Raw genomic sequence first — 24,507 nt, 5'->3', positions numbered from 1 at the left:
CCCCGCGCCTCAGCTGCAAACGACCAATGTGATGGGCCTAACATAAGCTTTCCTGTTTCTCAACCAACAAATTGCTGCTTTGCTGACGACGGTACAACAACTTCTAGCTGCACACGCAGCGTCGGCCGCTCAACAACAGACAACCGACCAACAAGTTCCGCCGACGAGCATACCACCGTTCTGGCAATTTAACCAGACAGCAGAGCAATGGCTCAACTACCCAACACAGTTACAAGCTCATTGTGCAGTTCATCGAATTCAAGCTACTGTGAAACTACAATACTTTCTTTCGATTGCGGAGTCCCCAGTGTTCAGGTTAACACATAAACTATTCCCAATTGCATCTCCCAACGAACTCAGTAATCATCGCTGCATTAACCAAGTACTATGACCAGCAAGTTCAAGTAGCTGCAACCAGATATCAGTTTTTTCGCATGCTGAAAAAGTCGGAACAGACGTACTATCAGTGGTGTACAGAACTAACGGGCATTACTAGGACACGAACATTTAAGTGTAGTTGTGGCAACTTTTACAGTGACTTAATGGTTAGCGATGACGAGATTCGGTTCATACTGAATGCCGCTGAGATCGTGGCTCAGTTACATCGCTTAGGTCGCAAAAGATGTGCCTTTTGTGTGGACTAAAGGTTGTCAATAAGCATTTAAGAAACTCAAAAATGCTTTGCTTGGTGACAGCTATTTAGTACATTTTGGCCCTGCCAAGCCAGTAGTTCTGCAAGTCGACGCTACGGAATCGGCGCTGTGCTTCCGTACAGAATTGGTGCTCAAGACAGACTTATTGCTTTTGCCTTAAAGCTGTTAACTCAAACTCACTGCAGTTATTCTCAAATAGAGAAAGAGGTTCTCGCTATTGTGTACGGTGTGACAAAGCTCCATCACTACTTGTGTGGTGGCAAGTTCTATTTGTTGACAGATCACAAGCCTTTGCAGTCCTTGTTTCGTCAGTCACAGCCGGTTCCTACACACACTGCTCAAAAATTGCAACGATGGGCTCTGTTGCTTTCGCAGTCTCAGTATGAAATTGTGTACAGACCTACAGCAAAGTATGGCAATGCAGACGTTCTATCTCGCCTTCCGATTGGCCAAGATTCTGATTTTGATGCATCTGCAGCAACTTGTTGCCAAATCGATGAGCAGGACTCTGAATTGCTGCAATCATTTCCCTTGCACTACAGAAAAATTGCACAGGCCTCGAAACCAGACCCAGATCTCGAGATTTTGTTGCAATACATTCGCACGTCAGTATCCAGAACTCATTTGTGCGCTGATATTTTGAACGGCGGCATAGCCTTTCAGTTCATTAGGGTGTGATTCTAGTTCAAAATGAAAGTGGACAATCGCGTGTGCTTATTCCCAAAGTGTTGCAAAACGATGTGTTACGATTGCTCCATCAAGGATATTGTTCGCACTAAATAGTTAGCGGGCCGGCACTGTACTGCCTAGCCGGCCGGGATAGCCGAGCGGTTCTGGGCGCTACAGTCTGGAACAGCGCGATCGCTACGGTGGCAGGTTCGAATCCTGCCTCGGGCATGGATGTGTGTGATGTCCTTAGGTTAGTTAGGTTTAAGTAGATCTAAGTTCTAGGGGACTGATGACCTCAGAAGTTAAAGTCCCATAGTGCTCAGAGCCATTTGAACCATGTTTGAACTGTACTGCCTAAGACTCAATCGCCATGGCAACAAGTGCACATTGACTTTGCAGGACCATTTTGAAACACTCGTTGGCTCATAGTGGTAGACACTTTCAACGAGTTTCCATTTGCAGTGGCTATGAACTCAACCACGTCACGTAGCTCATTCAAGCGATGTCCTCAATATTTTGCGGTCAAAGGCTTGCCAGAAGTTCTTCTGTCGGACAGCGGACTGAAGTTCACATAAGTAACTTTAAACGGTTTTGTGAACGCAGTGGCATTCTTCATCTAACAAGTACTCCATTTCACCCGCAATGGAACGGTAAAGCTGAAAGCTTCGTACGCACATACAAGCAGCAGATGGCCAAGCTTCACACCACCCACACTCGGGAACAGGATCTGCAACTCTTTCTCGCCTCCTATCGCTCCCACCCACAAGACGGACCATCACCAGCAGAACTTCTGCATGGCCCCCGCTACACTTCCTACACCCACCACAGCATCCGGCGCCGCCAGTGGTTCACATTTAATTCCACCTTGTGCATGGTCTGCTGCATTTCAAATTTTGGAACTCTAATTTGCTTAACTTTGCGGTGAGATATCCTTTCGTCTACGCAGCCGCCAGTTACCAGAGATAAGGAAGTCGTGCACGTCACCTGTTTGTGAATTGTGTAAACTTTGTTCTGTGTTTGATCGTATTTTTAGCTGTCTGTCTATCGTACTTTCTGAGGCGTAAACTGGGCACCAACCCAACATTTCCCTAAACGAGTGTGGAGAACTGCCTAAAAACCAAACTCAGCCTGACAAGTGCACCAGCCATGATAGTTAATCCGCGGCGCGCAATCTGGTCTGAGTCTAGCTCGTTTCCCTGCCTCGAGAACTAGCGCGTTGCACTAACGTTTTTCTTTTATATTTTGGGCAATGCAGGCGCTGGCTCTGGCGTCCAGTGGACCGTACAGGTGGCGCATACTGTCCTGGAATACGTTATGCCCGGCCTGCTCGACCTGTTCACGTAGTTCTGTGAGACCTGTTGGCTGACGAGCCGCACGAGTCACTTCTCGTCCCGTCATATCACACAGGTGCTGGCCAGAGAAGTTACTGCACGTCTAGCAGAGCAATGAGTTTCACGGGCAGTATTTGGGCAAGTATTATCCCATAGCAACAATACATCACCTTCTTGTTGCAAAAACCGCAAAAGAACGAATGTAAAAACATTTGCACGTACCAAGTGCTGGTTAGCGTTCCTTCCAGAAACACTAAACGTGAACGAGAGTTGCAGCTTGTAACACCCAAGACCATACTGCCTGGGGGAGGGGAGAGGGGGGGGGGGGGAGTGGGTGGGCTAGTGCCTCTGAGGCACACCAGTCGAGCGATGCACGCCGATGCTGTGGCGTGATGAAAGACGGGCTAGACGTGTGGCAACAGTTCGTATCGACATCTCTGGGCTCACAAGCCGTCTTGTCAGTGCTGTGCTACCTGTACGATCTGCCACCTCTGGCGGACCTCTGTGCTTGCGTGGACATCCAGAACCTCGTCTACGCGTACGATAATGTTCACGTCACTGATAACAGCGTCGTTGCACAGTTGACACAGCAAATCCAACTTGAGACGGGCAATTCTTCCAAAGGCCCATCCCGCTTCTCGGAAAGCCACAATCTGACCCCTTTCAAACTCGCTCAGTTGGCTGTAGGAAGCACGATGCGTCTCCGTGGCATGGTTGCCTGCTTGCTCCACACTGGGGCTTTTGGCTGTGAACATTCTCTACACGTACACGTACATGGTTCTCTAGTGGCTATACCACTGCGCTGTCTGTTGTCGGACGACGTTGAAACCATTGTCAACACATCTTCTTTCCCCCAGGTGGCATTTTCCGTCATCGGATCAAAGTCGATGTCGTCCTCCTAGGTGTACTACTTTTTTTCTGGCAGCTTAGATAGTGGCTCCAGCGTCCCAACTAATAACGTGGTAAGTGTAAGAAAATATTTTAAAATAATTGAGATATACACAGAGGAGTCTAGCAAAATGTCGACACTCTCTGATAGTCAGTATTAATGGAACAAAATGACATAAGGTTACAGTTCTTTCACCGGGGGAAAGGTTATTTTATGTGTTCAAAGTGAACCTCATTAGCAGCCAAACAATGTCGACAGCCCTGAACTGTTGACCAAACTACGGCTGTCACTATTACCGGTGTTATCACACAGGACTTTCGGTCAGTGTAGCTGGCTTCTGTTCATTTTCCAAGATCCCTCATAGGTAGAAGTCAAGACGTGTTGGGTCTGAAGATCGCAGCGGGCTACTCAATAGCTCCTCTTCGAACTATCCATCATCCAGGTAGATTTTCATCCAAGTAGGTTCTGACATCTCTGTGGGAGTGAGGCGGAGGGCCATCTTGTTGTAGGTAAAATCTTTCATTTCCAAACACCTCTCAGATGGCAGGTAAAACTGATGTTCGCAGCAAATGAAGATACACGTCACCAGTCACCGTACATTCAAATATGGAAAGGTCAATCAAAACCTGTGATGATACACCACACATTAACACCAGATAGATTAAAATGTTTGTTCGCGTGAACGTGAGAATTTTCAGGAGCCCAGTACACGCAGTTGCGGCTGTTTACAGTACTGTTCAGTTTGAACTGCGCCTCATCAGACCAGATAACCATCCCTGAAAACCGTTCATCCTCGCGAAACATCCCTTCAAACAGCTCGTAGTACTCCATCCTTCAATCCGGGTCGCCCTCATTCATAGCATGCAGCGATCTCGGAATGTACACTTGCCACACTTCAGCCTTCTGAATTCCACGTACGCTTGAATCAGCTTACCCCACTTTCACGTGCATCCTGCTGCACAGATTTTAGAGGTGACCTAGTGAAATGTTCCAACATAACAGCGCTGGAAGCAGGACTTGTTGACATTTCCGGTCAGTGAGACCTTTACTTACGCACATCCCGAACAGTACCGTCTGCTTCAAATGTAACCCGAATGTGATAAGTTGTATGTGTTGGTGGCTGACAAGGGGACCCTTCATACTGTAAATAACGGATATTGATGCGCTTCAAATATGTTGTAGATGCACTTACCTTGAGTACCTGGCTACCCGGATTTTAGCGACGGGACTTGGTTTTTGAGACAATCGTCTTTGAAGTTCATTGCGCGCTTTGTATACCCGTAACATTACATATATTCCGAGCAAGTCACCGTAACGCAACGGTAAAGGTTCACGGCTACCGCTGTTCGAATCCCGCTCCCATGTGTTTTTTTATGTATGTAAGAACCGTTCGGAAAATTTGGTCCTAACGTTCAAAAACGAGTAGACCAATTAATTGGGAAATACAGAAATGTAGTCGTGTCCTGCGCGAAATCCGGCAAGTTCACGAAACTGGTGTACGAAGAATTTTTGCGTTCTGTAATTCTTCCGTACGTAGGACAAAAACAATTGTTTGTACATTATCGATTCGTGGGGAGGGCTAACCGATTCAACTTCATACGCTCATCTATTCACTGATAAAAGAAAAGCGAGCACCTGCACCCTAAAAGTGGTCCCACCAAAGTGCACTCCTTATTCCCAGCCCTGCGATGTTTATTTTTACCGACACGTGAAAATCTTCGCGAAAATTATTCAGAATGCTCCCGACTTGATGAAAGACAATAGAGAGATCGCTTCTAGGGAACATTCGATAAAATTACATTCGCCAGTCCTACATCAATTCAGCGCACCTAATTTTGAAAGCATCATTAGGTAGGCATGGTTCGTGTCGAAATTAGCTGATGAAAGAGAAATCCTTTTGGATGCAAAAGAATTGTGTTTCCCGGTATCGCTCATGAAGAAACAGTGCGCCTGCAAGACGGTTGCTTTCATAAAATGCGCGTGGTGCTGCGAAAATTTGTGCTTCGGTTGTTTCTATGATAAGTATCACCCACAATATTGCTCTGGCACATCAAGCAATGTGGACAACGAAACATAAGATTTTTTAATATTGTATGACAAATAAATTAATAACTGAATATATCTTTGTAATTTCTCACACCTTACACTGTTTGTTGATATTCTTTGAAATAAAATTGAAAAATTCGGTCGATTTTGAAAAAAAAACACAAAATTACACCAGCAGGATTCTAACACGTTACCTCCAGCGCAGTGGCCGTGAACATGTACTGCTGCGCTACGCTGACTTGCTGGGAATATTTGTTATGTTACTGGTATACAAAGCGCGCAATGAACTTCAAAATCTATTTTCTCAAAAACCAAGGCCCGTCGCTAAAAAACCGGATAGCCAGGTACTCAGGGTAAGTGCCTCTACAACATTTTTGAAGCGCATCAAAATCCGCGATTTACAGTATGGAGGTCCCCTTGTAAGTTCCGTACACACAAGGCCATTGCCGCTGTATTTCCATCATGTTTCTGTACCTCCAGTACCATTTCAATATGGCCGTGCGTTACTCAAACGATAATCTTATTTCTTTCACTGCTGCACTGTCATCTGCTGCAAATGCGCGACTAGATCTGATGAGAAAATATGCTTCCGCGCAAAATAACAACGATATGTCATTTTGTTCCTATTGTTCCTAATATATTAACTATCAAGTACCGTCTACATTTTTCTGGGCCACTCTGTACATATTTTATCTCTTTCTATGAACTGTAGGCCATCACACTACAAAGCCGCAACTACAATTGTGGAAACTAAATACTATCTTTCCAGCGAAATCCGAGTCTTAATACTGTGATTCATATTACATTTTTATTTACCTTGGGTACAGGTTTTGGCTCAGTATCCTGGCTATCGAATTTAAGTATACAGTACCTAAAATACTTCATTCGTCTCACGGACGAAGACCCATACACGTGGTCATTTTGTTCACTAGCAGTGTCTACATAAAATTAAATGGCACAGTGATATATAATTTGGCATTGACGAAGATTCGGGTACAAAAAGCATCGGCCGACCAGTTAGCAAGTGAAGCGTTGTTGGCTTCTAAGGACTTACGTGTCGAGCTGGATTTTTTTTCTGGAAAAAGAGGGATTTCTCACGATCCTGGCGCTTATAAATTGAACGAAGTCTGAATTTTTTAGAAGCTACTTTTTAATATAATTTTCATCTCCACGAGACACACTGAAATATTAGGGGAACATAAAACAAAGAGTTTCATAATATCTCTGCCTTTTTTCTGTCCTGAGTAAGTCTTACCCCTTTCCTTATGAAACTTGGTTTTCCATTTTAGTGTTTTTTTTTTCACTGGTGTATCATCTGACGACGAATCTAGTTGCTGAAATATTTCACGAACTGTAAAATGTGAAGTAATGACAACCGACCGTTGGTCGATTGTTGAATCGTTACTGAATGCGAAGTTCAATAAAACAGCTGTTGGGTGCAGGTTTGCAAACTAAGCCATCTTCGGAACAATATCTGACTGACAACTTCGGTTCCGTTTACAAAACTGCCTGTTAATTTAACCACTAATAAAATGAACAAACTATATGGTGTGAAATACTATCCGTTTTGGTGTGATCGAAATTGTTACGTGCCCCGAAAAGGTTTAATCGGGAGTCAAGTTTTCGATAGGAAAGTCGGGACAGTCGCACATTATTTAGAAACTGAAGCCTGATGCGCAACATCGTCGGCAGCTTTTGACCTTGGCTGGCTCAGCCGCGTCTCGTCGAGAAGACAGTAGTCCGTAGCTGCGGGCTTACCCTTTCCGCCGTCACACGTTATCCCTCAGGAGCCCATTCTGTCTGGCGCCGCTAACAGGCAGTCTCAGCAAAGGATGGGGCTCGTCTCTTCTCATTTAGTGACACAGTAACAGGGGGCTGAAGGCCAAGGCGCAGTAACCCGGCAGACAGTGGCGACGTGCGGCGCGACGGACACTGGTCGCAAAGTAGAGACTGCTGCAAGGAGCTTCTTTGCTGGGTTGTTGCCAGGGTATAAACACACGAAAAAAGACCGTAATTGGCCTCTACACCTATCTAACTGATTCTTTACATCAGAGGTTTGTTTATGGATCCAAAAGACAACTGCCAAAAGTCAAAAATGTTGGTAAACGCTGAGAATATACGTTTCTACTTTTCAAAATAAATATTCCTTGGAATTGTTACTGGAAATTGTACAGTCCTTAGATAAACCATTGCGAATAACTTAAGAAAGAAAGTTACTTTCGCATTATGTGTTACGGTCAAGAAACATGGCTCAATGAAAATTGGACCCTTTTTGTAGGGGGGGAGGGGGTCATCAGCGTTCTGACTGGTTTCATGCCGCCCACCACGAATTCCTCTCCTGTGCCAGTCTCTTCATGATACAGCAGCACTTGCAACCTACGTCCTCATTTATCTGTTGCATTCCAATCTCTGTCTCCCTCTACAGTTTTTGCCCTCTACAGCTCCCTCTAGTACCATGGAAGTAATTCCCCGATATCTTAATAGATGTCCTATCGTCCTGTCCCTTCTCCTTGTCAATGTTTTCCACATATTCCTTTCCTCTCCGATTCTGCTGCATAACCACCCCATTCCTCACCTAATTTTCAACATTCCCCTGTAGCACAACATCTCAAATGCTTCGATTCTCTCCTGTTCCAGTTTTCCAACAGTTCATGTTTCACTACCATACAGTGCGGTGCTCCACACCTACATTCTCAGATATCTCTTCTTCAAATTAAGGCCTGTGTTTGATACCAGGAGACGTTTCTTGGCCAGGAAAGCTAGTTTGCTTCTGATGTCCTCCTTGCTCCGTCCGCCATTGGTTTTTTTGCTGCCCTGGTAGCAGAATTCCTTAACTTCGTCTGCTTTATGACCATCAATCCTGATATTAAGTTTCTCATTGTTCTCATTTCTGCTACTTCTCATTACTTCCATCTTTCTTCGATTTACTCACAATGCATATCCCTCATTAGATTGTTCATTCCATTTAGCATATCATGTAATCCTTCTTCACTTTCACTCAGGATAGCAATGTCATCAGCGAATCGTATCATTGATATCCTTTCACCTCGAATTTTAATTCAACTCCTGAACCTTTCTTTTATTTCCATCATTGCTTCCCCGATGTACAGATTGAACAGTAGGGGGAAAAGACTACATCCCTATTTTACACCCTTTCAATCCGAGCGCTTCCTTCTTGGTCGTCCACTCTTATTTTTTCCTCTTGGCTTTTATACATATTGTATATTACCCATCTCTCCCTATAGCTTACCCTTATTTTTCTCAGAATTTCGAACATTTTGCACTATTTTACATTGTCGAACGCTTTTTTCAGGTCGACAAATCATTCATCTGTCTCGTGTTGCGGGGCCAGCCCCATTTTGCGATGTCACGCTGACCTCACGCCGCCTGACGTCCAACTTTCTGTGCACAACTGAGTGACCTCTGGAAACTTGCTCCAGCATTTTCATTCACTTCCACAGGGTAGTTAATACGCTTTGGTACTTTATATGTCACTCCCTTATGTTTGGCACAGTAATGAAGTGCTGAAAATCCTTCTATTTTAATCAACAGAAAACTTCTGACATAAAGTTATTGCTTTTTCTTATTTCTAAAAGTATCATACGTAAGAATAACTGCCAATTTTTTTTATGTGCCGAAGGCGTTCATATAAGATATACATCAAACCCAAAATTTTTCCCGGTGTTTTGAGGCTAAATATTTACAAAATTAGAAGATGTAGATGTCAATACACTCGTAGAGGACATTCTCCTATTCAGTTACCCTGAGATACAGAAGCGCTCAAGATCCGTCTATATTTTCATAAAATTGAATGGCATTTCATTGACATTTCTAAAGTTATCATACCGAAATGGTAAATACCAATTGTGTCTCATAAATGTCTCCTAGGCGCTCATGTAAGAGATACATCAAATCCAAAATTCTTCGTCCGGTTTCGTCCGGTGTAGGATCTAAATATCTACGAAGTTGGAAGAGATCCATTTCTATACCCTTGTAGAAGGCATTTTCCTATTTTAATTTGTTAATTACTTTTACATTTCTAATAAATCAATTACTACACGTGAACACCTCCCAGCGTACAAAACAGCACTCATGTTCATCTACACACCACTAGTTACAACCTGCATTTCAACATGCGCAGTAGGGAGGGGAGGGGGACTCACTGAGACGTACTTTATTAAAGACAGTTCAAGCACTTCAAAATCTCAAGTTCCATCGTGCAGCACTTCGATAAATACGCGCCGTTTCTTTTTAGAGTACAGCTCATATTACCGCCATTTGGAACTGATCAAATATTATTAAGACAGGAAAATCTGTCACAAATAACAGAACTCCGTAAGATAATATGTCTGCCAATATTAGAATGGAATCTGATCATAACTAATCAGCATTATATTACTTTCACTGTATGTTCAGGTTAGTGCACTAATGTACATTTATATGTTTTTTTTTTTTTTTACTTTTTATGACATGAATACTTGCTACACCTGTTATTCAAAGTTGTAACAGATTAGAGACCACCTGAAGCCATACAGGGTTGCATACTCATATTTTCAAAATAAAAAGCGTGACGCGCGGGGTATCCGCGCCTTGCCAGGTTCACGCGGCTCATCCCGTCGGAAGTTCGAGGCCCCTCCTCGGGCATTGGTGTGTGTGTTGTCCTTAGCGTAAGTTAGTTTGATTAAATAGTCTGTAAGCCCAGGAACCGATGACCTCCGCAGTTTGGTCCCGTAGGAACTTATCTCAAATTTCCAAATTTTCAATTTCTAAATATTGTATCATAAATGGCCATATGCGTTCTACTAATGTTATGGTTCGGTAGTTATGGTGCAGTATATAAATGAAGTAGTACATGATAGGATTACCGGTAGTATTGGTAACACTGAGAGGGAAAGAAACAAAAAGGAATGTGTAAGAGAGGAACTGGGAGCCGTTACTTCTCGTCTTTTCTTGCGCGTGTGTGTGTGTGTGTGTGTGTGTGTGTGTGTGTGTGTGTGTTTCTGTGTCTGTGTAGCTGTTCACTTTGCATGTAATTAGAATCGCACATCATCCTCTGTTAGTCCATTACGTAAATTATACCATTACAGAATATGAATTACTTTTTATAAGTAAAAAATCAGTTTACCGCAGAACTTCTGCGCTTTTATGTAAAACCAATTACTTTCGATGCGAGTACAGGTTACACACACGACCATAAAAAACCTATATAATTACTGTTATTTTGTACTCAATAGAACGTTCTTCTTCATGATCAATTTCCTGTTATTACTGATAAATCCGAGTTTCTCTTGAGGGGTAGCCGCGCGGTCTTGGACACCTCGCCACGGTTCGCACGGCTCCCCCCGTCGGAGGTTCGAGTCCTCCAACGGGCAGGGGTGTGTCTGGGTTGTCCTTAGCGTAAGTTAATTTAAATTAGATTAAGCAGTGTGTAAGCCTAGGGACCGATGACCTCAGCAGCTTCGTGCCACAGGAATTACTACAAATTTCCAAAATTTGCGAGTTGTTTATACTTAACATAAACCCGTTTTGTATAAGCTTGACGAAGCACTGAAGCGATGTTTGATATGTTTTTGCTTTGAAGTTTTAAAAATTACACTTTCTAGCGCTGTATGATAAATCTGCATCGTTTTTAAATTTTTACTACAACATTGCCTCTATTTTATGTTACAATCAACAACTTTGGAATAAAACCGGAATTAAACAGTGAAAATTACAATTTCGCCACAAATACTATTTACTTTTAAGTAACAGACAGGAAGATAACTATGTACAACAACCAAGTTCCGCAAATTACGCGGCTCTTTATACAATCCTCACTCAATTTCTAGATGGTTCACCACTTCCCGATTCTAGGGGTAAGACAATGACCGAAATGAAAACAAATCGATGGACTGAGTTGACTCCCGATCAGTATGCAACACACCTATCGTACAGGTAATGATTTTACGATCTTAAATGACCAAATATGATAGGAGAACTACCATGGTGTACGCTTACTTATGATAGTCTACGGTACCTGTACAACTCTACTCGCGACAGTAGCATGCGAACAACCGACCAGACGCTTATGTCAGTAAATGGCCCTAATTCCAGCCCTCATCATCGCTACAATTGTTCTCCATCTGCTTATAGTCTTCATCATGTCTCATACCTGCCAGAGCTCCAGGCTGCATTCTGTCTCACCTTGGGCGGTCGTCATAATCTTTCGGCTCATCAGTGTACGTGTTTAAGAATTATGTTGGTAACTCCAAAATTTGTCATACAGTAAGTGAAACTTCAAGTGTCACAGCTGTGTACATAATAAACTTCATATTCAGTAATTGTGCAAGCAATGGTAAGCGGAAACATTATGTCCACTGCTCACCGCGACGTTGGATGCCACCTAGTGGCGTTTCGGTCTGTAAGAGGTGTAGACACAGACAAGGGATCACCATAGCGAAGATATGGGCTGCGAATGGGGAAATTCATTGAGATATCCGATTTTGACAAAGGGTAGGTTATTATTACGCAGAGTATGTGAATGAGTACCTCGAAAACGGCGAAGCTGGTCAAATGTTAACGTGCTAGTGTCGTGAGCATCCACGGAAACAGGTAGGAAAGTGAAACTACCACTAGGCTCTAAATGACTGGACGTCCACGACTCTTCACAAAATGTGGAGTTCGGAGGCTTTTCTGCTCTGTAAACTAGAATGGATGGCGACCTGTGGCACCTCTGCCGAAAGAGCACAATGCTGGTGCACGCACAAGTGTTTCGGATAAAACCGTTCATCGTACATTGTTGAACATGGAGCCCCGCAGTAGATCACCACTACGTGTTCACATTCGGCCCAGCGATATCGTCAGTTACGATTGCAATGGACGTGGGACCACGGGGATTCGACAGTCGATCAATGGAAACACGTCGGATCTTCAGGTGAATCTATCTTGCTACATTAAGTCGATGGTCGTCTTCACAAACGCCGTCATCAAGGTGAACGGCGACTCGAAACGTGCAGCGTAGGCTAGTGGGAGCAGTATTATCCAATGGGAGACATTCTCCTGCGATTTCATGAATCCTGTAACAGTAACCGAAGACACCTGCATCCCTTCATGCTTGACATCTTCCCCGACAACAATGTCATCTTTCAGCAATGTCCGTGTCTCGGAGCCAGAACCGTGCTACAGTGGTTTAAGGAGCGTTACAGTGAACTCACGTTGATGTCTCGGTGACCAAATTCGCCTGATTTAAATCCTACAGAACCCATCTGGGTCGCTATAGGGTGCCGTCAAGGCATATGCAAATCAGCGACCAGTTATTTATTCGAATTACGCGCCCTATGTGTAGACATCTAAAGCCACATACCTCCACAAACTTAAAAAGCAGGATTTCGTTCCAAAGACGGACAAACAGTGTGTGTGTTAACATAAATAACATCGTCATGATCGAGAAAATGAAGTACCGAACGATATTTGAGGAGGAAAAAAATGAGGTTCCTTAATGTGAAGTTGTAAGAGACCAGCCATTGAGTGATCGCCCATTAATAACACCAACGTTCCTATGTTTTCGACTGGAGTGGTTCCGCACTAAACTGGCCACAATAATTAGTTCATTTAATGTCAGATCTTCGCATGCCGACCCCTTACGTGTTTGGCGACAGCAGTCAGCTAAACGCTTGCGTGCTGTGTCATTCTCCCACGCATTTCAATTGCCGTCCTCTGGTTGGAACATAATGAGCACGCAACACACAGACTCGTGCTCGACGTACATTTACACGCGACCCAGAGCAATTACTGAGAGAGACAATATGGAAGCTCTTCCATTGTAGTCCGTGACAAGATTTTACACACTCAGTCAGCAGGGACCTATTGGGAAGCACAGCTGTCAGACATTACTGACGCAAACTTTAATGACTTACAGTCCCCAATCAGACCATAGTGGCAAAGCGGTGGAGTCATTCTACAGAGATCGTTAACTGAACAAATGTTGCTTAAACACATTTAGGTATTAACAATAACAGAAAGGTTTCTGCGTCATTCTTAGAACAACCGCACAATATTCACTTTCGCACCAAGAATAGACACATGGTCAACAGGGAGAAAAGAGAGAGAGAGAGAGAGAGAGAGAGAAGGCGTTTATAGAATTCGTTTCCCTTGCAGACGAAGTAATATTAAATTGCCGTAGTTAATCTTATTTCTTCTGTAAGGGAAACAATGTACCGGGTGATCAAAAAGTCAGTATAAATTTGAAAATTTAATAAACCACGGAATAATGTAGATAGAGAGGTAAAAATACACATGCTTGGAATGGCATGAAAGATCTCTTGCGCGCGTCGTTTGGTGATGATCGTTTGCTCAGCCGCCACTTTCGTCATGCTTGGCCTCCCAGGTCCCCAGACCTCAGTCCGTGCGATTATTGGCTTTGGGGTTACCTGAAGTCGCAAGTGTATCGTGATCGACCGACATCTCTAGTGATGCTGAAAGACAACATCCGACGCCAATGCCTCACCATAGCTCCGGACATGCTTTACACTGCTGTTCACAACATTATTCCTCGACTACAGCTATTTTTGAGGAATGATGGTGGACATATTGAGTATTTCCTGTAAAGAACATCATCTTTGCTTTGTCTTACTTTGTTATGCTAATTATTGCTATTCTGATCAGATGAAGCGCCATCTGTCGGACATTTTTTGAAAGTTTGTATTTTTTTTGTTCGAATAAAGCCCCATGTCATTCCAAGCATGTGTGTCAATTTGTACCTCTCTATCTACATTATTCTGTGATGTATTCAGTTTTCAAATTTATACTGACTTTTTGATTGCCCGGCATAAACACCTGCAACACTCATTCACTGTGTTGCTATTTATAACATATAGAATGTCTGATGACGTGATAGAAAAAGAAAAAGGTGTCGATAGAGAAAAGATAGGGTAACCAGTATTACAGTCGGAATTTAAAAGACTTTGGAAGACTTAAGATCGAATAAGGCAGAAGAGATAAATAACATTCCATCAGAATTTCTAAAATCATTGGGGGAAGTGGTAACAAAGCGACTGTTCATACTGGTGTATAGAATATACCATCTGACTTTCGGAAAAACAACATACACACAACTCCGCAGATTACAAGAACCCACAAGTAAAAGAATTATCGCGCAATCAACTTAACAGTTCATGCATCCAAGTTGCTGGCAAGAATAATATAGAGAAGAATGGAAAAAACAATTGAGGACGTTTAGATGACGATCAGTTTGGTTTAGGAAAGATAAAGGCATCAGAGAGACAGTTCTGACAGTGCGATTGAGAATGGAAGCAAGAATAAGGAAAAATCAAGAGACGCTCATTGGATATGTCGACCTGGAGCAAGATGTTCGAAGTTTTGAGGGAAATAGAGGTAAGCTAGAGGGAAAGACAGTTAATATAAAATACGAAGAAAACCCAAGAGGGAACAACAAGAGGTAGAGACCAAGAACGACGTGCTCAGATTAAAAAGGGTACAAGGCAAGGATGTAATCTTTAGCCCCTACTGCTCAATCTGTACACCCGAAGCAGCGACTGAAATAAAATAAAGGATCGAGAAACGAATTAAAATCCAAGATGAAAGTATATCAATGATAAGATTCGTTGATCACATTGCTGTCCTCAGTGAAAGAGTGAAGGATCTGCTGAACGCAATGAACAGTCTGATGAGTCTGGGATATGGATTGAGAGCAAATCGAAGAAAGACGAACATGATGAGGAACAGCAGAAGTGAAATCTGCGAGAAACTTATTGGGATTGGTGATAGTGAAGTAGAAGAAGTTAAGAATTTCTGCTACCTAGGGGGGCAAAATAACCCACAATGGACAGAGCAAGGAGGACATCAAAGGCAGACTAGCACTGTCGTAAAACTGCATTACTGGCTTTCCGTTATACATGAACCCGCAAATGAGCCACTTGCGACATAGTTGAGAATGTGTGACTGTGAGGTAGCACTCACTTGGGTATGAAATATTGTCCTTGTTACTACAAATGTATTTCAAATGCAAACTTTGCGATTAAGTAGCCTCCTAATTGAAATCAAATATCACCAGTTGCTAAGTTTGCGCCAGTTGAGGCACAATGAGAACACTGCCCAGGCAAATAACGTAGTGTGGTGCCAAGCTGCAGGTTGCTGTCTGGTAGGAGAAACGCGGCAACAAAGAACATAAACAAAAACTCCTTCCTGTAGTTGTTTACGCGGAATAAAGGCAAATAACGATTAAGTAGCCGAGGGCAAGATTAACAACTGCCGATCCATGGTTGACCGGCTGCCAAAATACTGTGGCATGACATGGAAACGGTGTTATATGCTCGCAAGCATGTGATATATCGTAAGAAAAATGGAAATGAGCGTACCGCGTCAGTGACCGGGAGTTCGCAGCCGGGAAGTTCGGCCGCTAAGTGCAAGTCTTATTGAGTGCGATGCCACATTGGGCGACTTGCGACACCCAGTCCATGAGAGGAGAAAATCTCCCACCTCAGTCGGGAATCGAACCCGGGCCCCCGTGCGTGGCATTCCAAAGCGCTGACCAGTCAGCTAATGGGGCGGACATATAGTAAGAAAGTAATGCCCGCGATCGCAGCGCCGTGGTGGTACAAGCGCACTCTACAGGAAGCGGACTTGGTGCCTCTCGTGGCGGCTGCAAGAAACTCCAGGGACAACAAATCGTCATGTTACTGCTGTTGTCGATGTTGTTGTATGGAACATTTACAAATACGCGGGGCCGGCGCAAATCGTTGTTTGGCGTGTATTAGTCGACCACATATTATTCCACTTCGGAGTGAGGGCCCTTCAGTCGTCTTGCGTGATATTTTAGGAGGAGATGCTCAACTGTCTGAGAGTATATGCACAACCGTTGTGAAAGCATCCCCAGTTTGATACGTTTTCCTTAGTCACTGCTGTTCTTGTTTACTGTAACGTCACCGTGTGTTTCCAATAACGGCCGCGGGAGGCCAAGTGCAATAATATCGTGGTCGGGTGATAGGTACCTGTTTCTGTCGCGGCGGGTGGTACATAAAATGTGGCCGCCTGCGTGACATGTGTGTGTTGCCTGGTGGCAGGTTGCGGTCTTGTAGGAGATACACAAGGCCAATGGATTACATTAACAAGAAATACACTGAGGCGAAAAAAGTCAAAGAGTAGCGATATTTACATACAAAGATGGCGGTAGTACCGCATACACAAGGTATATAAGGGCAGCGTATAGGGGGAGCTGTCATTTGTATTCTGGTGATTCATGTGTAAAGGTTTCCGACGAGGTTATGGGTGCACAAGGGGAATTAACAGACTTTGTAGGTGGAAGTGGAGTTGGAGCTAGACCCATGGAACATTCAGTTTCGCTAAGCGCTTGAGAACTCAATACTTGGAAATCTACTGCGTCAAGAGAATGCCGAGAGCACCAAATTTCAGGCATTACCTCTCACAACAGACAACGCAGTGGCCGACGGCCTTCGCTTAACGACCGCGAGCAGCAGTGTCTGCATAGAGCTGAAGTGCTAACAGATAAGCAGTACTGCGTGAAATAACCGCAGATATCAATGTGGCAGGTACGACGAACGCATCCCTTAGGACAGTGCGGGGAAATTTGGCGTTAATGGGCTATGACAGCGGACGGCCGAAGCGTGTGCCTTTGCTAACAGCTCGACATCGACGCAGTGCCTCTCCTAGGCTAGTGACCAAATCGGTTGAACCCTTGACGACTGGAAAACAGTGGCCTCGTCAGATGAGTCTCGATTTCATTTGGTAAGAGCTGATGGTGCAGTACGAGTCTGGCGCAGACCCCACGAAGCCATAGACATAGGTTGTCAAGAGGACACTGTGCAAGGTGGTGGTGGCTCTTTCTACATCTACATCTACATTTATGCTCCGCAAGCCACCCAAGGGTGTATGGCGGAGGGCACTTTATGTGCCACTGTCATTACCTCCCTTTCCTGTTCCAGTCGCGTATGGTTCGCGGGAAGAACGACTGCCGGAAAGCCTCTGTGCGCGCTCGAATCTCTGTAATTTTACATTCGTGGTCTCCTCGGGATGAATAAGTAGGGGGAAGCAATATGTTCGATACCTGATCCAGAAACGCACCCTCTCGAAACCTGGGCAGCAAGCTACACCGTGATGCAGAGCGCTTCTCTTGCAGAGTTTGCCACTTGAGTTTGTTAAACGTCACCGTAACGCTATCACGCTTACCAAATAACCCTGTGACGAAACGCGCCGCTCTTCTTTGGATCTTCTCTATCTCCTCTGTCAATCCGACCTGGTACGGATCCCACAATGATGAGCAATACTCAAGTATAGGTAGAACGAGTGTTTTGTCAGCCACCTCCTTTCTTGATGGACTACATTTTCTAATGACTCTCCCAATGACTCTCAACCTGGCATCCGCCTTACCAACAATTAATTTTATATGATCATTCCACTTCAAATCGTTCCGTACGCATACTCCCAGATATTTTACAGAAGTAACTGCTACCAGTGTTTCTTCCGCTATCATATAATCATACAATAAAGGATCCTTCTATGTATTCGCAATACATTACATTTGTCTATGTTAAGGGTCAGTTGCCACTTCCTGCACCAAGTGCCTATCCGCTGCAAATCTTCCTGCATTTCGCTGCAAATTTCTAATGCTGCAACTTCTCTGTATACTACAGCATCATCCGCGAAAAGCCGCATGGAACTTCCGACACTATCTACTAGGTCATGGTGTGGGCTGTGTTTGCATGGAATGCATTGTATTCTCTGGTCCAGCTGGACCGATCGTTGATTGGAAATGGTTATATTCGGCTACTTGGAGACTATCTGCATGCATGGACTTCATGTTCACAAACAACGATGTCAACGGGCCACAATTGTTCTCAATTGGTCTGAAGAACCTTCTGAACAATACGAGCGAATGATTAGGCCATCCAGATCGCCCGACGTGAATCTCATCTAACATTTATGAGACATAATCGAGAGGTCCGTTCGTGGATGAATCCTGCATCGGCAACACTTTCTCAGTTACAGAAAGCAATAGAGACAACACAGCTCAATATATTTCTCCAGGGGACTTCCAACGATTTGTTGAGTCCATGCCATGTGAAGTTGCTGCACTACCCTGGGAAAAAGGAGGTCCGACACGATATTATGAGATATCCCATGAATTTTGTCACCTCAGTGTACAATACTGCTTCAGCTCTTTACACAGTAAAATTTACTATATCAGTTAAAGGAGGTCCTCCCTGTGGCGTCGTCACTTTTGGAAACAATACTGCACTCTTCTTTGTAGTGAGCTGCGAATTCTTTCAAACACCCTCGGCTCATCTCGTAACTCTTGATAAGATTATCCAGCTAGCAGCTTCAGTTCAACAACCGTATCAAAGGGATGTCAGTTCACTTTTCTTTCTAGATGACCCCAGACAGAAAAGTCCAGAAAATGTAGGTCTGGTGCTCTTGGCGGCGAAGGTGCAGGTCCTGCTGAATCTATCCATCTCGAACCATATTGGTGTGTTAGATGTCTTACATTACCAGCAAAATGTGCTAGTTCCCCATCATGAATCCACCATATTCACTAATCAGGAGCCACGAGTGAAATTTGAGCCCAATTACAAGAAGAGTTATTTGAAACGTTTACATATCAAATATATTGGCAGTAACTACGATAACATTTCATACTGAAGTAAGACGCAGCTTGTAAACACGCATTTGCAGTTATTTCACAAGCGGTTCGTTTGCGCAACCATTTTTACTGGGAAGTTTCTGCTTCTATTATCGTTTATTTTCAGTCGTGTCTGCTTCGCTATCAATTATCTTATCCCCTATACAGGGTGTCCCATTTATCTTGACCACCCAAAATAACTGTTTGTCCAGATGCAAATTACAAAATGTTTCGAGCAATTGTTCTTGAGCCGTCATGAGGACATCAGTCAGCATGATTGCCTTCGTTGTAGCTTTGTTTTTTTACAAAGATATGAACAGTGGTATGACTTTTTTACATGGTACCCTGTATTTTTTATTCGGTAATTCATTTCCTCTCTTAAAGACCCATTCAAAAATGTATTACAGTGTACCATTCACTGAAACACAACGTTATTAATTACACAACGCTCCCAGCGCTTAGTGCAGGTACTCGGGGTAATGGAACAAATCCACGTGCTGACGTTGACAGGTGACAAATGTAAACATAAGTAGAATGCACAACCGTCATTCCGTCAACCACCGTCAGTTGAAGAGTTGTGTGAGCTGGCATTCCTAAAACCAGTGCACGTCGTATTCTTACACGTCACCGGTTCCATCCTTACCATGTACACCTACATCAAGAATTGTATGGAAATGATTTCCAGAATCGTGTACACTTCTGTCAGTGGGCACAGCATCAAATCCTCGCCAACCCGAACTTCTTCTCCAATGTTCTATTTACTGATGAATGTTCCTTCACGCCGGCCGGTGTGGCCAACCGGTTCTAGGCGCTACAGTTTGGAACCGCGCTATCGCTACGGTCGCAGGTTCGAATCCTGCCTCGGGCATGGATGTGTGTGATGTCCTTAGGTTAGTTAGGTTTAAGTAGTTCTAAGTTCTAGGGGACTGATAACCTCAGATGTTGAGTCCCATAGTGCTCAGAGCCATTTGAACCATTTGTTCCTTCTCAAACAAAGGACAGGTAAACACAAGGAACATGTAATATTGGTCCACCAACAACTCACGATGGCTTAGACAGGTGGAACATCAGCGTCAATGGAGGGTTAACGTCTGGTGTGGGATGCTTGGTACTACAATTATTGGCCCTTATTTCATCTATCGTAGTCCAAACGACACAGCGTATGCCAACTTCCTGAGACGAATTCTTCCTCCTCTTCTGGATGAAGTGCTGCTAAGAACCAGAATGCTTATGTGGTATCAACACGATGGATGTTCAGCACATAATGCCTTGCGTGCACGTCGTGTTCTGAACGGAAGGTACCCTGCCAGATGGATTGGTCGAGGAGGAACACTTACTTGGCATGCTATGTCTCCTGATTTAAATCCTCTGGACTTCTTTCTTTAGCGATGCATTAAAGACGTCTATCGCGATATTCAAACAACTCCAGCGGACACGCAGGAACGTATCGTGCTTGCTTGAAATTCTCTTCAGCAGGCAACACTGGAAGCAGTAAATAATTCTTTTATTCAACGAGTGCACCAGTTTATCGGTGTCCAGGGTCACCACTTTGAGCACCTTTGAATATTCTACTCCTAGGCAATGATACAGGAGAGTCAAAGTCAATTTTGTGTTATGTTTTTACTTCATTTTCATTTGTTTTATGACAACTCCAGCAAGTGGACGAGTTTGTGATCCAGGACTCAAAGTCAATGTTGTGTTACGTAATTAATAAATTTGTGTTTCAGTGAATGGTACACTGTGATAAATTTTCGAATAGGTCTTTAGGAGAGGAAATGAATTACCGAATAAAAAATACAGAGTTCCACTTAAACAAGTCATAACACTGTTCATATCTTTGTAAAAAACAAAGCTACAAGACGGCAATCGTGCTGTTTGAGAAACAGTCTCCATTACTTAGAAGTTGAAGCAAATCTAGCGTAATGGAATATAATACCGAGAACACAATAGCACTGAGAACAAGTTGTGTGAAAAAATCGCACTTAGAACCTTGATGTTTCCACTCCTCATTTATGCTCCTCGTCTGTGACTATGTTTAAAATAAAGAGACATTGACATAAAAGTTTCCTGACCACCGTATCGCGTAATAATATAAAGAACTACGCTGGAGAAACAAGCATTTCGACGATTGTTACAGTGGTCTTCTGGGTCTACTAATGTGCCTTAACTGTATTGAGACGCTTATATTTTGCATTGCTTCTAGCTGAGCATGACGTTACGTCTTAATTTTAAAAGGTCGTTGTTATGAATCGTACTTGAGGCAGAAGGAGCGGGAAATTTATTATAATAGTTTTCTATGGTAAAGGAAGAGGGGATGTTCTGTTTCCTATACTCAGTGCGCAGCAATGACAAAATAAAGGGATTCCACACAGCTAAAGGCCACTGTAAGAATGGCCGAAATGTCCGATTCTTCAGTGTCGTTTCTTATATTATGACGCGGTATGATACTGAGAAAACATTTATGGCAACATTATGTCCGCGGAAGCCTAGGCAGTTATAAAGATACATTGTTTCTTATTTCCCCCGTTTGTGGAAACACATGTATTTGCCACTCCGAAAGCACGAGATGAATGCGGGAGCCAGCCACGTTTCTCTTTTGTGTGCTGCAAGGCGTGAGGAAGTACGTAGCAAGGAGTTTTCGCACAGTAGTTCTCGCAGGCGCGGAGCGAGAAGTCGGCCAGGGAGCAAGTGTCTTTGCCGCCGTCGCCGGCGGCTGCGTAAATATTTAAGGCCCGGCGTGGCGCGGCGCGGCCGGTGTGGTGCGGTGCTGCCCACCCACTCCCACCGTATTGGCTGCCGCCCCGCCTCAGCCTTCCCGACCCAATACCGTGGGCCGGCGTAGGCGCTCCGCCGACTCCTCGCCGATCGCGATATTACTCTGCACCGCGCACACAGGTAATCCCCCTATTGTACCGCGATATTAAAAAGATGCTCGGCTGTCACGGAAACGTCTACTGTGTCATCCATCCTGCCAAAGTCCCATGCAAAGAGACCGAAAAGTCTCTGTAAATGAATGCGTAACTTAAGAGACTGTCAGACTGGTCTTAGATCCGGTTGTTTCTATTATATATTTCATATACCTAGTCACTTGGCGCATGGATATAGCGAACGAAAGCGCTCAGCTTATTTTCCACCAGTCTCACGACATTTTCAGTTTCAGAACGATTTTTGCAGTGATACGCTTTCATGTCCAGGAGGATTCTTTTTGCCGGCCGGGGTGGCCGAGCGGCTCTAGGCGCTACAGTCTGGAACCGCGCGACCGCTACGGTTGCAGCTTCGAATCCTGCCTCGGGCATGGATGTGTGTGATGTCCTTAGGTTAGTTAGGTTTAAGTAGTTCTAAGTTCTAGGGGACTGATGCCCTTCAAGTTAAGTCCCATAGTGCTCAGAGCCATTTGAACCATTTGAGGATTCTTTCGTGCCAGTCTCCTAATTTATCACAACTCTTCCTTTGTACATGTTGGGACGGCTGTAGCGCAGTAGTAGTCAACGTGGTGTCTACCGCCCACTAGTGGGCGTTCAAGTTCCCATGGTGGGTTGCAGGCGGCAGGGATTTTAAAAATATTTTCATTACTTTTCATGAAATTTTGACATAAAGCATTTGGTAAGAACTTACTATTATACGCTTTACCTTTTTGTAGCTCGCTTTATAAATTTTATAAACCAAAATTACTTCCCTTCTCTGTAAATCACTATTACTGTCGACCTGGTGGGTGGTTAGAAAATTTTCCTGCTAACAGAAATATAAAACTGGGCGGTATGTAAAAAAAAGTTGACTACCCCTGCTCTAGAGGAACAAACGAACCATCGGGATCTCCTCAACCTACCCACCCTCCTCAAAAAATTCTTAAATCCCCCATATATTTCGTAGCAGAATCCTTAATTCTGCGTGTACAGGCCATTTCGAAGTCTTTGCATCACACGTACAGGGATGATAGATCACCGCGAACAACTTTAGTTAGAGACATATTAATTGACACTTCCCGCTGATGCTATCCGTTTTTTAGTGAATTCGCCTGTCGTATGACGAAACTATTTCACCGACGTATAAGGTTCTGCTAACCAAGTGAGTTGCATCTGCGTGCTAGTTACACCAGTAAAATGATAAGCTGATTGTTAACAACAAAACCTTAAGAATGAGTGTATATAAGTGGCGGAAGATATTGAAGAAGTCTTACTCCGATCCACATAGAGCAGGTAACTGGATTATACGAGGGTTGGTTCAAATGGCTCTGAGCACTATGCGACTTAACTTCTGAGGTCATCAGTCGCCTAGAACTTAGAACTAATTAAACCTAACTAACCTAAGGACATCACACACATCCATGCCCGAGGCAGGATTCGAACCTGCGACCGTAGCGGTCGCTCGGCTCCAGACTGTAGCGCCCAGAACCGCACGGCCACTCCGGCCGGCGATTATACGAGGGGTTTTCAGAAAATAACGCAACATTTTTTTCTCAGCTGATCTTAAAAAATGCGGAATTTGTTGTGGGACATCGTGGAACATTCCCGCTTCAGTCCCTAGTTTCATGAAGATCGATTGGTGGCATCGCTGTACGTAACCTTCAAAATGACGTTGTAACGGAGGTGCTTTCCAAGCACAGAGCTGTCATTGAGCTTCTTTTGGCGGAAAACCAGAGCATCGCAGGTATAGACGCTTGCAGAATGTCAACAGAGACATGGCGGTGAACAAAAGCACGTTGAGTCGTTGGGCGAGGCGTCTGTCGTCATCGCAACAAAGTCGCGAGAGTTCGAGTACCATCTGAGTGTTTTGGATCCGCACCATTTTGTATTGGAGGAGGACACTGAAGCAATTCAGAGGCGGGCTGCTGGATTTGTTACTATTAGGTCCGACCAAGACGTAAAGTGTCTGTGTGACTGCTGAGTTCTCGCACGTTTCACCTAGAAAAGTTGTCTTAAGGAGATGCTCCTCGACCTCAAATAGGACCACATAGAGGGAAGACGACATTCTTTTCGAGAACACTACTGAGAAAATTTAGAGAACCGGCATTTGAAGCTGACTGCAGAACGATTCTAGTGCCGCCAACACGCATTTCGCGTAAGCACCACGAAGATAGGATAGGAGAATTAGGATTCATACGGAAGCAAGTAGATAGTCATTTTCCCTTGCCATATTTGCGAGTGGAACAGGGAAGGACTGGTAGTGGTAGGGGCTACTCTCCGTCACGCGCCGTACGGTGGTTTGCGGAGTACATACGTAGGTTTATGTGTTGAAATTTGTACGTTCGCAACTAGGAAGGTTGATTGTGGTGCTCCTCGGACGCAC

Source organism: Schistocerca piceifrons, chromosome 2 (genome assembly GCF_021461385.2).
Source record: "Schistocerca piceifrons isolate TAMUIC-IGC-003096 chromosome 2, iqSchPice1.1, whole genome shotgun sequence".
In the NCBI taxonomy this organism is placed as follows: Eukaryota; Metazoa; Arthropoda; class Insecta; order Orthoptera; family Acrididae; genus Schistocerca; species Schistocerca piceifrons.
The sequence above is the reverse complement of the archived record's forward strand: the minus strand, read 5'-3'. Positions refer to the sequence as shown.